Source organism: Callithrix jacchus, chromosome 22 (genome assembly GCF_049354715.1).
Source record: "Callithrix jacchus isolate 240 chromosome 22, calJac240_pri, whole genome shotgun sequence".
Classification (NCBI taxonomy): Eukaryota; Metazoa; Chordata; class Mammalia; order Primates; family Cebidae; genus Callithrix; species Callithrix jacchus.
The window spans coordinates 35,684,837-35,701,088 of NC_133523.1; positions in this window are offsets into that span (position 1 = coordinate 35,684,837).

Sequence of the window (16,252 nt, forward strand, 5' to 3'; positions counted from 1 at the left end):
GGCCGCTGGGAAATACAGTTCTGAGCAGAAAGAGCCTCAGAAGCCTTGAGCTCTGATCTGTTCGGGTTGACCCCAGCATACAACCGGGGCTGACCCTTAAGGAAGCCTAGCCTAGTGGATTTGTAGGAGTTCTATCCCCGGGGTGCACAGGTTGCTGCCGTGGGCGAGGATCCCCATCTGAGAGGAGCATTTCCCTTTTGGAGTGTCAGTGTAACTTACTTTTTCTCTCCTTGGAGAAGAATTTAAATGAGCAGAACTTTTAAAGAAAGAACTTAAAGTAAAATTATGACAAGATGTAGCTGCTTTAACCTTTTTGTCTCAGACCCCAGCTTCCACTTCTCTGTGGTATTTGAAGGGGCCTCGGTAAATTTGAAAAGCTTGAAGAATTGATTGGTTATATACTAGGAGGGGAAGTGTGGTTTACATTGGAGATTTCAGAATCAGATGTCCTGGATTCTTCGAGACAATGTTCCTGCTATCTGCAGAGAAAAATGTGATTCAAGACGACGTGGAAACGGATAAAAGTACACAAAGAATTACTTGCCTTATCTTGAAGGATGAACAATTAACACTTAGTTAAAATACCATAAACAAATGCAAAAGAGGGCTTGTTTTTCCTAGAAAGAGCCTGATTTCACTGTTGTAGTCTAGCAATATTGAACTTTTAAAATCATTTTTCTAGTTTCCTATGCTACATAAGGAGGAAACATGGAATAATAAAGAACAAAACATCTTTTCATTCCAAAATTATGACAGAAAACAAATAACAAGATAATTAATTCAACCATATCAATAACCACATTAAATGTAAATGGTCTAAACACCTTAACTAAAAAGATTGTCCAATTGGATTTTTTTAAAAGTCAGACCCAAATGTGTGCTGCCTACAGGTACTATGTTAAATGAAAAGCACTAATAGGTTAAGAGTAAAAGGATGGAAAAATATACACCATTCTAACACTAGTCAAAAGAAAGCTGGAGTGACTTTGCTAAAAACAAAGTAGACTTCAGGACAAAGACTATTACCAGGGATAAAGTAGGGTTTATCATAATAATGATAAAGCAGACAGTTCATTGAGGGGAAAGAACAAACCTAAATTTTGGTCCTAAAAGCAAAGATTCTAAGTATGTGAAGAAAAACCTGTTGGATCAAAAAGGAGCCAGATCCACAATTATAGTCAGATATTTCAATATATCTCTCTTGGTAATTAATAGAACAAACACAGAAAAGCAACAGAATATAGCAGATTTGAGCAACATATCAACTTACTTGATCTCATTACATTTGTGGAACACTCTTCTCAATGACAGTAAAATTCATCTCTGTGGACAGGGGATACATACCAGTATAGACCATATTCTGGGCCATAAAACAAGTCTCAATAAATGTATGAGGATTCAAGTCATACAAAGCATATTCTTTGACAAAAATGGAATTAAATTAGAAAGCAATAACAGCTGAGTATATAGTATATTGTCCAAAGTAGTACAAATTTGAAAAGGTATGAATACTAAAGTAATTGAAATTATGTAGTGTTTAAAAATTCCTTTATTAATTATAATGTTATAACCTAAAGGGTAAAACAATAACATATATAAGTTAAAGCAAAATAATATTTTTGTAGTAAGGAAAAAAATTTTAAGCTATTTATGTTGACTAAACATAAGAATAAACAAGCAGAATAAATATATTTAAGTATATTCTGATACTTTAATCAATTTCTTAACCAATATCACCATGCTTTTTAAGTATTTTCTTTCAATGTGGTCTATTATTTTTAAATTTTGATAAAATTTTATATAATCTTCAATGCTGGACTTTATGGTTAATAAACTTGAAATTACAGCTACCTTCAAATGACTCTCCTCTGAACACCATACTTTTAAAATTGAGATGTATGCTCTGTATATACTAAGTTAACCAGAAATCGCAGACTATATCCAATGAAATGGGAGCTATCCTCATGAGTATTGTGAATATTGAACATGGACAAATTAAATTGCAGTTAATATTCTAGCAGTTAATGTATCTTACCTTCAAGGTACATCTCTTTTTTTGCTACCTTGTCTAAGAAGGGTACATTTCTTTGAAAATTATCTTTACAAGGCAAACATATTGGCTCTGTTTATGATTTCTTTGAATGTTAAACCAAATTTAGATGCTACAGAAACATAAGCCTTCTCAATTGCACTCCATTCTGACACCAATTGCAAATTGATCCAGTTAAAATTTGGAGCATCATCAAAAATCTATTCCCATAGCTGAAGAAATTTCTAAGAGAAATTGAAGAATTTCAAAATTAAATCCTGTATGCCATCTGATATTTCATGACTTAAGTCATTCAGTTTCTCTCTTAATTTGTAAGGCTAAATCCTATTGTCTTCATGTTGGCAGATTCTGATAACTGAAATTCAGTTGAATTTCTATGTTGAAATAGGAGTGCAAAAAAAAAAGACTCAAATTACTAAAGTCGGAATTGAAAATGGAGACATTACTAATCTTACAGAAATGAAAATTTTAGAAGAATATTATAAACAGGGCTATGCCAACAAAATAAACTAAATGGAAAGGAACAAAGGAACAATTCTTCACACAAACTATCATTGATTAAAGAAGAAATAGAAAACTTTAACAAGAGTAATGTTAGAATGAGACTTTCCAGCACCGAGCCCTCACATCAATTTAAACATCTATTTACTCATGAACAAACATTCACAAGAACTAAATAATCCAAGTAAGAGATTATAGCACCTTGCTGTAGCACAGAAACAGGAAAAGATACAATAAAGAGGTTAAGAAGGACAGTTTTGCATTACCCAGTTCATCACTCTCCCAAGCCCAGAAATTATAGTGTGATGAGAGAAAACCTTCATGTTGGAGGATGGAGAATAAAGTAAACTTTGCTGTGGACCTGGCAGTAGGACTCCTCCACTGAAACCCAATGACCAGCTGGCCCCCAATGACCCAGACTCCAAGTTGGCATCCTCAGCTCGAGGTACAAAGCTGGCAACCATAGACCCAAGGTCCAGGATGACCCCCATGGATATGGGCTGTCAACCTACCCAGCCCCTGTGGCTCTAGTCTCTAAGCTGGCTCCGATGGTCCTACACTCCAGCAAACCCAGGGTTCAAACCTACTCCACCACATTCAATATCCAGACCTGACCCAGGAGACCCCAATGCCAGGCCAGCTCCTAGAGACCAAAGCTTCAGAACCATACCTAAAAACACAGGCTCCATATGCCTAGGACAGCACCCACAGCCTCAAGCTTCAGACTGACCCCTGTGGACTCCAGACCCAACTGTGCCCTAGGCCAGACCCAGGCTCCAGGCTGGTTCTTGTGACCCTATGCTCCAGTGGACCCAGAGTCCAGGCCTGCCACAGCAGATCCTGGAAGCAGGTAGACCCCTATGAGCTCAGGACCAAGGCATCCTATGGGCCTATGTCCAAACCAGCCCAGCACCAAGTGAACCTCTGTAGACCCAGACTTCAGGCTGGTTCCCATGGACACAGTCCTCAGGCCCATCACTTGACCCTGGCACCAGATCAGCATGTCTGATAACTTCAGCAGTAATCCCACCTACAAACTTCACTATACAGCTCACCCAGTATCTCTGACGAAGGGCTTTCACTACCAAAGCGAGTCTGTAAAGACTAGAAGGGATACCTACTTCTTCAAATGTTCAACACCAAAGCAAGTTCACAAAGATCATGAACAACTAAGAAAACATGACACCGGCTGGGTGCGGTGGCTCACACCTGTAATCCCAGCACTTTGGGAGGCTGAGGTGGGCAGATCACAAGTCAAGAGATCGAGACCATACTGACCAACATGTGAAACCCCATCTCTACTAAAAAATACAAAAGTTAGCCGGGCATGGTGGTGTGCACCTGTAGTCCCAGTTACTTGTAAGGCTGAGGTGGAAGAATCACTTGAACTGGGAGGCAGAGGTGGTAGTGAGCCGAGATTGTGCCACTGCACTCCAGCCTGGTGTCAGAGCAAGACTGCATCGCAAAACAAAACAAACAGAAAAAAAAATGTTACCAACACAAATCAAAATAACCATCAGTAACCAACTATAAAGAAATGAACAATTACAAATTGCCTGGCAAAGAATTCAAAATTACTGTTTAAAAAAAAAACTCAGTGAGATAACAAGAACACAGATAAACACTAAACAAAATCAGGAAAATTATACAGGAACAAAATTACAAGTCCAAAAAAGAGATGGAAAACATAGAAAAGATGCAAACAAACATTCTGGAATTAAAGAACGCAATGACTAATTGAAAAATTCTATAGAGGATCTCAACAGCATTCCATCAAGCAGAATAAACAATTGATGAGCTTGAAGACAGGTCATTTAAAAGTTAAAAGGCCAGGTGCATTGGCTCACACCTGTAGTTCCAAAACTTTGGGAGGCCAACGTGGGAAGATTGCTTGAGGCCAGGAATTAAGACCAGCATGGGCAACATAGTGAGACCCTGACTCTACAAAACAAAATTTTTTAATTAAAAAAAATTTAGCTGAGCATGGTAGGGCACAGCTATAGTCCTAGCTACTCAAGAGGCTGAGGCAGGAGGATAACTTGAGCCCAGGAGTTTAAGGCTGCAGTGAGCTATGATTATGTCACTGTACCCCAGCCTGGGTGACAGTGAGACTCTGTCTCAAAAAAAAAAAAATAGCCAGAAGGGTTAAAAATGAGTATAACTACAACAATTTGCCTATGGCTACATAGTATACAAAAAATACAAATTACACTTTGAGAGGCCAAATCAGGCAGATCACTTGCACTCAAGAGTTCAAGACCAGGCTTGCCAACATGGTGAAACCCTGTCTCTACTTAAAAAATAAAAATTAGTTGGGTGTTGTGGCATTTACCTGCAATCCCAGCTACTCGGGAGGCTGAGGCAGGAGAATCACTTAAACCCTGGAGGCAGAGGTTGCAGTGAATCAAGATCATGCCACTGCACTCCAGCCTGGGTGACAGAGTGAGACTCTGTCTCAAAAAAAAAATACAAATTATGACATCAATAATGCAAAATACAGGCAGAGAAGAAAGAGTGTAGAATTTTTGTATGCAGCTGAAGTTAAATTGTTATCAGTTTAAAATAGTTTACCACACTCATAAGATGTTTTAGGATAATCCTTATAGTAACCACAAAGAAAAAAACCTACAGTAAATTAAAAAAAAAAGAGGCCAGGCACAGAGGCTCATGCCTGTAAGCCCAGCACTTTGGGAGGCCTAGGCAGTTGGATTACCTGAGGTCGGAAGTTTGAGATCAGCCTGGCCAACGTGAAGAAACCCTGTCTCTATTAAAAATACAAAATTAGCTGGGCATGGTGGAACATGCCTGTAATCCCAGCTACAGCTACTTGGGAGGTCGAGGCAAGAGAATTGCTTGAACCGTGTATTGGTATATTGCTGTAGTCCCAGCTACTCAGGAGTTTGAGATGGGAGGATTGCTTGAGCCAGGAGTTCAAGGTCAGCCTGGGCAACATAGCAACATTCATGTCTATTTAAAAATTTATACTAAAAATTCAAAAAACAGAGAACAGGGGTGGCTATGCCTATATGTTTTATAAGCATTTGTCTATTCCTTTTCCTTTTAGATTATTATTTTTTCAAATAAGTGTTTTATCATCATACACAATTGTTAGACAACTCTAAATTTATTTATTTATTTATTCTCACTCTGTCACCCAGGCTTGAGTGCAGTGGCATGATCTTGGCTCACTGCAACTTCTGCCTCTTGAGTTCAAACGAATCTCATGCCTCAGCCTCCCAAGTAGCTGGGATTACAGGCATGCGCCACCACGCCAGGCTAATTTTTGTATCTTTAGTAGAGACAAGGTTTTCGTCATGTTGGTCAGGCTGGTCTCAAACTCATGGCCTCAAGCAAACTGCCCACCTCGGCCTCCCAAAGTGCTAAGGTTATAGGCGTGAACCATCACACCCAGCCTAAATTTGTATTTCTAAAAGGTGGCTAAGTTGTTGGTTACCAAGAAGTTGTGATTTTAAAGCTATGAATTCGAAAGCCCTTTAAAACTTCTACTTTTTAAAATCTGGATTGGAATCTCATAAGCAGTGAGTTTTATCTCAACAACAGCAGAAAAGTCAGCAGATTCCAAGTAGGCGGAGAAAACATTAGATCGATAGAGGACTTAGAAGACTCTACATGTTAACTCTGTAGTTGCAGCTTTTTTTTTGAATGATGACCATCTGAGCTCTGAATTTTCCTTGTTGTAATTTGCCCATCAATGTAAAAATGTGCACAAGAACAGGCCATAATATGTGCCAACCAGGGTCCCAGAAAATCTGGCATGCCTTAATGTTTGAGAATGTCATTTTGTTTCTTATTAATCTCCTGGGAGCAAAGAAAATCTTCTAAGTCCTGTCAGGGAATTCAGAAGTTTATTTTTATTTTATTTTATTATTTTTTTGAGATGGAGTCTTGCTCTGTTGCCCAGGCTGGAGTGCAGTGGTGCCATCTCGGCTCACTGCATCCTCTGCCTCTCGGGTTCAAGTGATTCTCCAGCCTCAGCCTCCCAAGTAATTGAAATCACAGGCTTGCGCCACCACGCCCAGCTAATTTTTGTGTTTTTAGTAGAGACGGGGTTTGGCCATGTTGCCCAGGCTAGTCTTGAACTCCTGACCTTAGGTGATCCGCCCACCTCAGCCCCCTAGTGCTGGAATTACAGGCCCGAGCCACTGCACTCAGCCAAATTCAGGTATTTAGACCAGTGTTTTAGATGGCGGTGTCTGCCCTGGTAGCTGTTAAGTAGCCTTCCCTCATGTACCCATCACTTAGAATGCTTACTTTCGCTCCTGTAAGATTTTCAGAAACAAGCAAGGAATAGAGTCAAACCAAATCAAAGGAAACCAAGATAAGAATGTTCACAAATATTTTAACCCATGTGTGCAGATCAAACAAAATATTAAACCAGAGAAAGGGCACAGACCAGAGAAGATGTACCTCACAGACAGAATGTAAATACTATAGAAAGCTACAGTACCCAGTGCAGAAAGAGGACTTACCAGAAAAGACAAAAAGTCTTATCATTCCAGGAGGGATGTATGGCCTTTTATAAAAATGACCTTAGGCCGGGGCGGTGGCTCACACCTGTAATCCCAGCACTTTGGGAGGCCGAGGCGGCAAGAGATCGAGACCATCCTGGCTAACACGGTGAAACCCCCTCTCTACTAAAAATACAAAAAACTAGCCAGGCGTGGTGGCAAGTGCCTATAGTCCCAGCTACTCGGGAGGCTGTGGCAGGAGAATCGCTTGAACCCAGGAGGCAGAGGTTGCAGTGAGCCAAGATCACACCACTGTACTCCAGCCTGAGTAACAGAGTGAGACTCCATCTCAAAAAAAGAAAAAAGAGAGGCCGGGCACGGTGGCTCAAGCCTGTAATCCCAGCACTTTGGGAGGCCGAGGCGGGTGGATCACGAGGTCAAGAGATCGAGACCATCCTGGTCAACATGGTGAAACCCCGTCTCTACTCAAAATACAAAAAATTAGCTGGGCATGGTGGCGCTTGCCTGTAATCCCAGCTACTTGGGAGGCTGAGGCAGGAGAATTGCCTGAACCCAGGAGGCAGAGGTTGCAGTGAGCCAAGATCATGCCGTTGCACTCCAGCCTGGGTAACAAGAGCAAAACTCCATCTCAAAAAAAAGAAAAAAAAGAAAAAAAAAATGACCTCATCTAAACAAGATCTCAAATAAAGTCAAAAAGCCTCTAACAAAAGGAGAAAGGATCACTTGTTATTTGCCCATCACCAGAGCAGAGAAAGCCAGCCAAGGAAGTGACTCAGTGAGTACTGCACACTGGTTCCAAGTATCACCCATTTCCTTTTTTTTTGAGACGGAGTCTTTCTCTGCCGCCCAGGCTGGAGTGCAGCAATGCCATCTCGGCTCACTGCAATCTCTGCCTCCTGTGTTCAAGCAAGTCTCCTGTCTCAACCTCCTGAGTAGCTGGGATTATAGGCACACACCACCACACCCCGCTAGTTTTTGTATTTTTAGTAGAGAGGGGGGTTTCACCATGTTGGCCATCCTGGTCTAGAACTCACAACCTCAGGTGATCCAAAGGCTGGGATTACAGGTGTGAGCCACTGTGCCCAGACACCATTTCTTTCTGCTAGTGAACTTTTTCAGGTCCTGTTTCAAACACTATATATGTCAACCTATGTAACAAACAGAAAGGGGCTCTCTAAAAGAAACAATGTTTGTTTGGCAATAGAATACAGCAATTAGAATCTACATGCCATAGTGAAATACGAGCAAATTCAGAGAGATGAAGGAAGACAAGGGTTTTTTAATGAAAAAAAAATGAAGAGGCTTATATAATTGTTTCGAAATTATGATCTTTTACTACAAACATCAATAACAAGTCTGAGACTGGACAGGGAATTGCTGAGCAGATGTTTTTGCAGACGTATTGTCTGTATAAGGTTATGATGGACTTTGTGCAAGGTTATGGTTTTTGCAGTCTTTTTGAGTTTTTTGATCAGGCATGAAGCATGAAAACCCTGTCTTCATGCTCTCTCCATGCTTCATTTGTCAGAGTTTTCTTTTTTGTTTTTTTTTTTTTTCTTTTGGGAATCTCGCTGTGCCACCCAGCCTGGAGTGCAGAGGCTCAATCATAGCTCCCTGTGGCCTCAAACTCCTGGGCTCAAGCGATCCTCCTGCCTCAGCCTCCAGAGTAGCTGGAACCGTAGGCACGCACCACCACACCCAGTAATTTTTTTATGTTTTGTAGAGATGGGGGTCTCACTATGTCACCTAGGCTGATCTGGAACTCCTGGTCTCAAGCAGTTCTCCCATCTCGGGCTCTCAAAGTGCTGGGATTTCAGTGTGAGCCACTGTACCTGGCCCATGATATGTCAGAGTTTTCTTAACATCAATGATTCCATTTTGATTCTGACAACTTTCACAGTTTTCTTACCAATATATGTTGTTGACAGCCTTCTCAAAGCAAACCTTCCATCTGAGTTTTACCCATACATACCTGTGTGTGATATATGACTAGTCACACATATGATGCAGGTGTCTTAAAGACAGAGTAAAGTACATGTGCTAGAGTGTGCGTTATCTTTACACCGAAACCACAGCCTCTTCAATTTCTCCATATCAATAAACACCACCATAAACAATCCAGTTGCTCACATGAAAGACTCGTGAGTCATTGCCCATACCAACCTTTCTCAAACAACCCTTTTTGAGGACAAGGTGACTGACACCTGTAATCCCAACACTTTGGAGGCTGAAGCAGGAGAATTGCTTGAGGCCAAGAGTTTGAGACCACCCTGAGCGACACAGCTAGACCCCATCTCTAGAAAAAATATAAAAATTAGCCAGGTGTGGTGGTTCGCCACTGTAGTCCCAGCTACTTGGGAGGCCAAGTGGGAGGATCACTTGAGCCCAGGAGTTCAAAGCTGCAGTGAGTCATGATTATACCACTATACTCCAGCCTGTGTGACAGTGTGAGACCCCATCTCTAAAAAATAAAGAAGACATACAAAAGAAAAAAAGACCTTATGAAACACTTGCTAAGTATAGTGCACACTTCTTCTTCTCTTTTTTTTGAAATGGAGTCTCCCTCTGTCACCCACGCTGGAGTGCAATGGTATGATATCAGCTCACTGCAACCTCTGCCTCTCAGATTCAAGTGATTCTTCCACCTCAGCCTCCCGAGTAGCTGGGATTACAGGCACTCGTCATCATACCTGGCTGATTTTTGTAGAGATGGGGTTTCACCATGTTGGCCAGGCTGGTCTTGAACTCCTGACCTCAGATGATCCTCCTGCCTTGGCCTCCCAAAGTGCTCGGATCACAGGCGTGAGCCACAGTGCCCAGCCTAGTGCATACTTCTTCCCCAAGAAATTATTGTGCAAGTCCAGTGCTCTCCTTCATGCTGATTCTCATCATCTGTATCAGACCCATCAACCCCTCTCACCTAGTTTACTTCAAACATGTTCAAAAGATCAAAATATCAACAGTTGTTTTGAAGATGTTTGAAGTAAACTGAGAGGATGATGACTCTGACACAGATGCTTTTCCCCGTGTTTACACTTACTCAATTAAATAAACTGTGCTCATAATTGTTAGGTAAACTAGATAATTTTCTAAATGTCTCCTGTGTCCTTGATAAAGTCCTTAAATTACCTAAAATTACTGTTGGGATTTATGGGACAAATTCCTAATTGATAAAGTGTGGCAGATGGTCACGGCCTCCTAACTCAATAAGCTCAGCTCCTGCTCAGTTCTCTTGTGGCTGGGACACAAGGCATGGCACACAGGATTTCCTTTCATTCTTTGTATGTTCTATGTTCCTTTCTGCAAATGGTGTTCAAACAATGTTTTCCATTTGCCTAAAGTACCTGCTATGCCTGGTTAACACCTCTAAAATATTTAGGGAGCAGTTCAACCTGCAGATACAAAGATGTCAAAAGACAAAATTATAATGCATTTAGTTTAAAGACCTTCATTTGTTTTATTTGTGATTCCAGAATCAGGCAGCACTTTATTCTACAAAATAGAATGAGTAGAGGAGCTGAGCAGAGGAGGGTGGTTTGACAGACAGAAAAAGGCTGAGGAAACCAGGCACAGAGAAAAAAAAGTGGCTTGGCTGTTTTGAAGTCACTTTCCCTGTAAAGGTTAAAGCAGAAGGGGTCTCAATATCATGCCAGCTAAAACTGGTCAGACCGTGCACCATGGCTTATGCCTGTAATCCCAGCACTTTGGGAGGCTGAGGTGGGTAGATCACCTGAGGTCAGGAGTTTGAGACCAGCCTGGCCAACATGGTAAAACCCCGAGAATCCCTTGAACCTGGGAGATAGAGCTTGCATTGAGCCAAGATCACGCCATTGCACTGTTTCCTGGGCAACAGAGTGAGACTCTGACTCAAAAATAAAATAAAATAAAACTGGCCTCCTTGGAGATTTGGCTGTTTTCTCTCTCTTGAATTATTGGAAGGTCAGATAAATAACCTGGTTTCAGCTTGGTGGCATGGAACCTCAGCAGGAGAAACTCCATTTTTGTTTGGTCAGTTGAGCCGCACGCCAGGGCTCAGCCCAAACCAAAGGCCTCTCATAGTTTATTAAACAAAGGGGAGCTTTCCATGGTCCTGAAACAAGCTACTCTGAGCTCCTCATTGCAGCAACCTTTGCAACTGCAACTGTCATTAATTCTGTAATTGTTTCTTTGATATCTGGATCCCCCGATAGACTTTAAGGTAGCCCATACCTTCCTGTTCACTACTGAACAGGAGTGACACAGGGAAAGTACTTCTTCGCAGTATGAGATGAGTGGATGAATGAATATTACACAACGCTGTCAGCAACTAGGTACACTCTGCAACTTCCTCAGCAAGAGGAGCAGAGGCTGGAAATGTGGGTGTCACTTCTTAAGAGCAAAAAGGGACTGATGGTTGGAAAACCAGATACTAGAAGTGCACTGGTTTTCATAAGCCACGACTGTGGGTTGTCAAAAAGAAAAGCATACATTTCAAAAGCAGAAGAAAATGAAAAAAATAAGACAAAAGTGCTCACAAGTATCAGAATAGATTTTGTGGCTCTGGTCTCTGGGGATATTTGGGGGCATTGTTTAGTGCCATGAATGTATCGGACTTGCTGTTTGTGCCTGTGAAGGAAAAATATCATGGAGCCACTGGCCCATATCATGATTCCCAAGCAAAAAACATCAGTACAGGAGAAAATAACTGAACACATTGATTCTATAATTGTATTGATAAAGATACGAGAACAATATCCAAAGTTTGTTTTCACTGTGATATTTCTGCTACTCCATTGACTAGTCATTCTCATGGGAACAATGAGATTTACCAGCAAGTGAAATACCCAGCTCACAAAACAAGGACAATTAATATGCTTTGGGAGTTTGAATTTGAGTTCTGCCCATCTGGAGTTTGTGGGGTTGATACTTAAAGCCTGGAAGCCACCTAAAAGACAGGTGGTGCTGAGAGAATTTCCCCAGGCCACTCTGTGGCAATAAAAGACAAGTTTACATCCAACATCATCCAGGAAGGATTGCAGCCCAAAGGCTGCCATTGTCTGAGGGATTCCTCCACAAAGAAGGATCAACGTATTGGCTACCACAAGATGGTTGGTTATTTGCTCTAATGGTCTCAATCTCTGTCTTCTAAAAAGAGAACAGATATAATGACAAAAGAGTAAAGAATTCCCCACAATCCCTATTCCAGTCTGTATAAGGATAATCACACCCATTGCTACATCAATAGATACCATTCTTTCAGTAACAGAGATGATGCTTTTGCTCAGATCCACGAACCTGAAGAAAAATAGAAGGAACACATGAATTTCTTCAAGTGAAATGAAATGTACTTAATTTCTTTCAAATCTCCTTCCTGGGACCACTATGCTATTGTCACACATAAAAATTCCATCCATAAAGGTTTTCTTCTCCTCATCACCTAGTATATGTCTCTTAGTAGCTATAACAGCTGAAATTATCTTACTGGATTATCTTCCTTCTACTGAAGGAAGACCATTACCTCCAATGAAAAGACGAAGGTCATGAAAGCAGATATCTTGTCTACCCTGTTTTCAGCCTGTAACTAAGGTTTAGAACAACATACTATTAAGCCGTAAATATTTTTCACATAAATAAATGAATGAACAACTGAATGGAGTCATGATTTCCATGTCAAAAATTATTTCAACATGTTCTTTATTTACCTTAGTAGATTTCTTAACATGGAAGCAGAATCTCTCCTTAATAGTTAAAAATATCAAGTGCATTAAGTTAATTGCATTATTTGAAGCTACATATCTTTGCTTGATTTGGGGGTTTTGTTTGGTTTTGTGTGTGTAAAAATTTGGCCTTTTTGAGAGACAAGTGTTCAGTATCTTATGTTGCACTTGATTCTATCAAATACTCTTTGTGAAGTATGATCTTTCTATAATCCAATACAAATTTTGAACCAAGGACCCAAACTGAATTAAGCAGAGCATCTTAATAATAAAACATTAACAAAGATATACTCCAGGAATACACATGATTAATATCAAAATGAACATTAAATATAATCTCATCTTGGCCAGGTGTGATGGCTCACGCCTGTAATTCCAGCACTTTGAGAGGCTTAGACAAGAGGGTCGCTTGAGTCTAGGAGTTTGAGACCAGCCTGGGCAACATAGCAAAACCCTGTCTCTACAAAAGCAAAAATAATTTAAAAACAAAACAAACAAACAAAAAAGAATTAATCTCATTTCATTGGGGAAAAAGACTAACTTGGCCGCAGGCACCGCAACTATTCAACATTTTTCTTGCCTGGTCAATAAAACAGCAGGTAAAAATTATTCCTCTTTGGGAAAGTTAGATGGTTTTTATGTTGAATTCAAAGAATCAACTAAAACATTTAGAAGTAATAATGTAGTAATTTGCCCAAGTATGACATAAATATGCAAAATAGAAGAATATACTGTATATAAACACTTTGAAAATCTTAGGAGTAAATTAGATCGGTAATATGCCAGAAATATGAGTGTTCTATATCAAAATGTAGAAAATAAATATTGAATTGGTAGAATGAAATTCCATGTCCTTGGATGGAAAGATGTAATGTGCTGTCAAGATTTGAAATTTCCTTAAATTAATTCATAGATTCTATTCAATATAAATCAAAATCGCAAGGGACTACTTTAGGAGCTAGACAATTTGCAACAAATTTTAACTACATTGCATGAGAAAATCCAAGTCATTTTCCCACTTTTCTAAATGAAAATTTTCCAAAATACAGAAACTTAGTCATTTATTTTAAAATGAACTGGGTTAATTTCCTACCTAATTTCCTAAAACCTAATACAGCAAGTGTGTAGCACTAACAAAGAATAGCCACACATATCAATGGTTCAGAACAGTGTCCAGAAAAGTTATTTATAAGTTGGAAATTCAGTAAATTCGAATATAATTAATCAATATAAAAATCTAGAGAAACTGATGAATGATTTGAGAAGTGTAAAGCTGAATTGCCAAATCGAGTCATACAGACAAATTTCAGGGCAAAAAGAAAAAAATTAGAGATGGAACTAGATACCATACACAGAAAGAAATAGCAGAGGCGCATTTGGCCACATAGTTGATGATGAAACGTACGTGGACTCTCAGCTCAAACAAAACATGTGGAGATGCCTCCCCAAGATTCATGTACCCTGAGGTTCAGCGGGATTTCATTAACTCAGTAAACCTTTGCCAGCATTGACCCCTGTGATAGCCACTGCCCTGAACTGCATATTTGCTTTCAATGTTTTTATGGCCCCCTGGAACACAGAGCAGAAGGTCAGGTCTGCATCAGGTGTGTGACTATAGGGTCAGTATCACATCTCAGAATCCAGTTCTCAGATCCACGTAGCTATTGCAAGGGAGGGTCCAGCTGAGAAAATTAACTAGCAAACACGCCTTCTTCTGTAGGTGAGTCTGGTGTTTATTCCAAGGGAATAATTATTTGGATGTGAAGGTCAGAATCCACAATAACATGTAATTTTCTGCTGCATCAATTCTAATGACGTTGTGGACAATGCCTTGAAATTTTCGCGCTGTGCATACATAAAAATTTTCAGTGTAAATGAATTGCCCAAGAGCTGTCTCACCTAGACAAGGTCCAGTGGAAATAAAAGACACTAGTATTTATGTAAGATAGCTTGTGCACCAGACTTACAATTTTCTCTATTTTACATTGAATTAATCTTGTCTCCCTGTTTAAAACATCACAGGTTAAGAAGAAACACGCTGAAGAAGGATGGGATAAAAAATAAAGAACAAATCAAGGAACAGAGGTGGAAATTTGGACAGAAGTAATACAGGGAAAGGGTTAAGGAGACGTTGCACAAAAACAGGTAAGAAAAATTAATTCTCTGCAATGCAATTTATAACTGCAATCTACAGAGAATATCTCTTCACAGTGAAAATGGGCTCTATTATGACTCTGATATAGTCTCATGAAAAAGCATTTATGGTCCAGACATTATATAGATTCCCATGTCTAAATATTCACCCCTTTTCTTTCCCAGACAATTTTTAAGTCTGAAATAAAACTCTGCTCACCTAAGAAATCTCCGTTCCAGGATGTGGTACCTAATGTTTCCCAGATTTGCCCTGAGAGAGAAAGCTAAGCCTTTAGTTATAGGTTTCATTTCCTTGACCTCATCTCTCTGTAGAGCTGTGATTATTATGTTATTTCCAGCATGAATGACAGTGTCTCCAAAAAAAATCTCTATGCATTTTTTTCTCAGCATAATTAACTTATCCAAATTAATTATAAGTGTTTACAGAGAACATCCCAAGATGCTGTCAGAGGTAGCTGGAAGAAAAAGTTTTCTGAACTCCCTGTAGGGATGAAGTCAAATAATTGTGAGACCTAAAAAGTGAGGGATTGGAGAATAAACACATGATTCTGGCTATATTTAAAAAAAAAAAAAAACAGAGTTTTTCAGTATATTTCTTAGAAGAGAATTCTCGGGTTCCTAAAAACCTGATGAATTCTACCTATTAAAGATTTGGTAGAAAAAAGGCCTTCCAAAGAGAGAATGTGGGATATATAAACAAGGGAGCAAGTGTTGATCTAGAGCCCATTGTAAGAGGTAAAATAAATTAGATGAGGTGGTGTTGTGGAAGCCAACTTACTATGGACCAAGACTGTGTGGGGGTGAAGAAACAGAGGGAGGGAGTGTGGACCACTCTTTCAGTAAATATCATTGTAAAGGGGTACCCAGTGATTCATGAGGTGAAGGGAGAATTTAAATTCTCATGGGAGACTGAGTGTGTCTCATGTCTACAATCCCAGCATATTAGGAAGCCAAGGCAGGAGGATCGCTTGAACCCAGGAATTCAAGATTGGCCTGGTCTATCAAATTTTTAAAAACTAAAAACTTAGCCAAGGCCCGGAGCAGAATGGCTCATGCCTGTAATCCCAGGACTTTGAGAGGCCAAGGCAGGTGGATCACAAGGTCAGGAGTTCGAGACCAGTGTGATCAACGTAGTGAAACCCTATCTCTACTAAAAATACAAAAAATTAGCTGGCTGTGATGGTGTGCATCTGTAATCCCAGCTTCTTGGGAGGCTGAGGCAAGAGAATCATGTGAACCCAGGAGGTGGAGGTTGCAGTAAGAAGAGATCATGCTACTACACTCCAGCCCGAACGACAGTGTGAGACTCCGTCTCAAAAAAAAAAGAGAGAGAGAGAGAGGTGATCGGCTCTCAGCTTGGA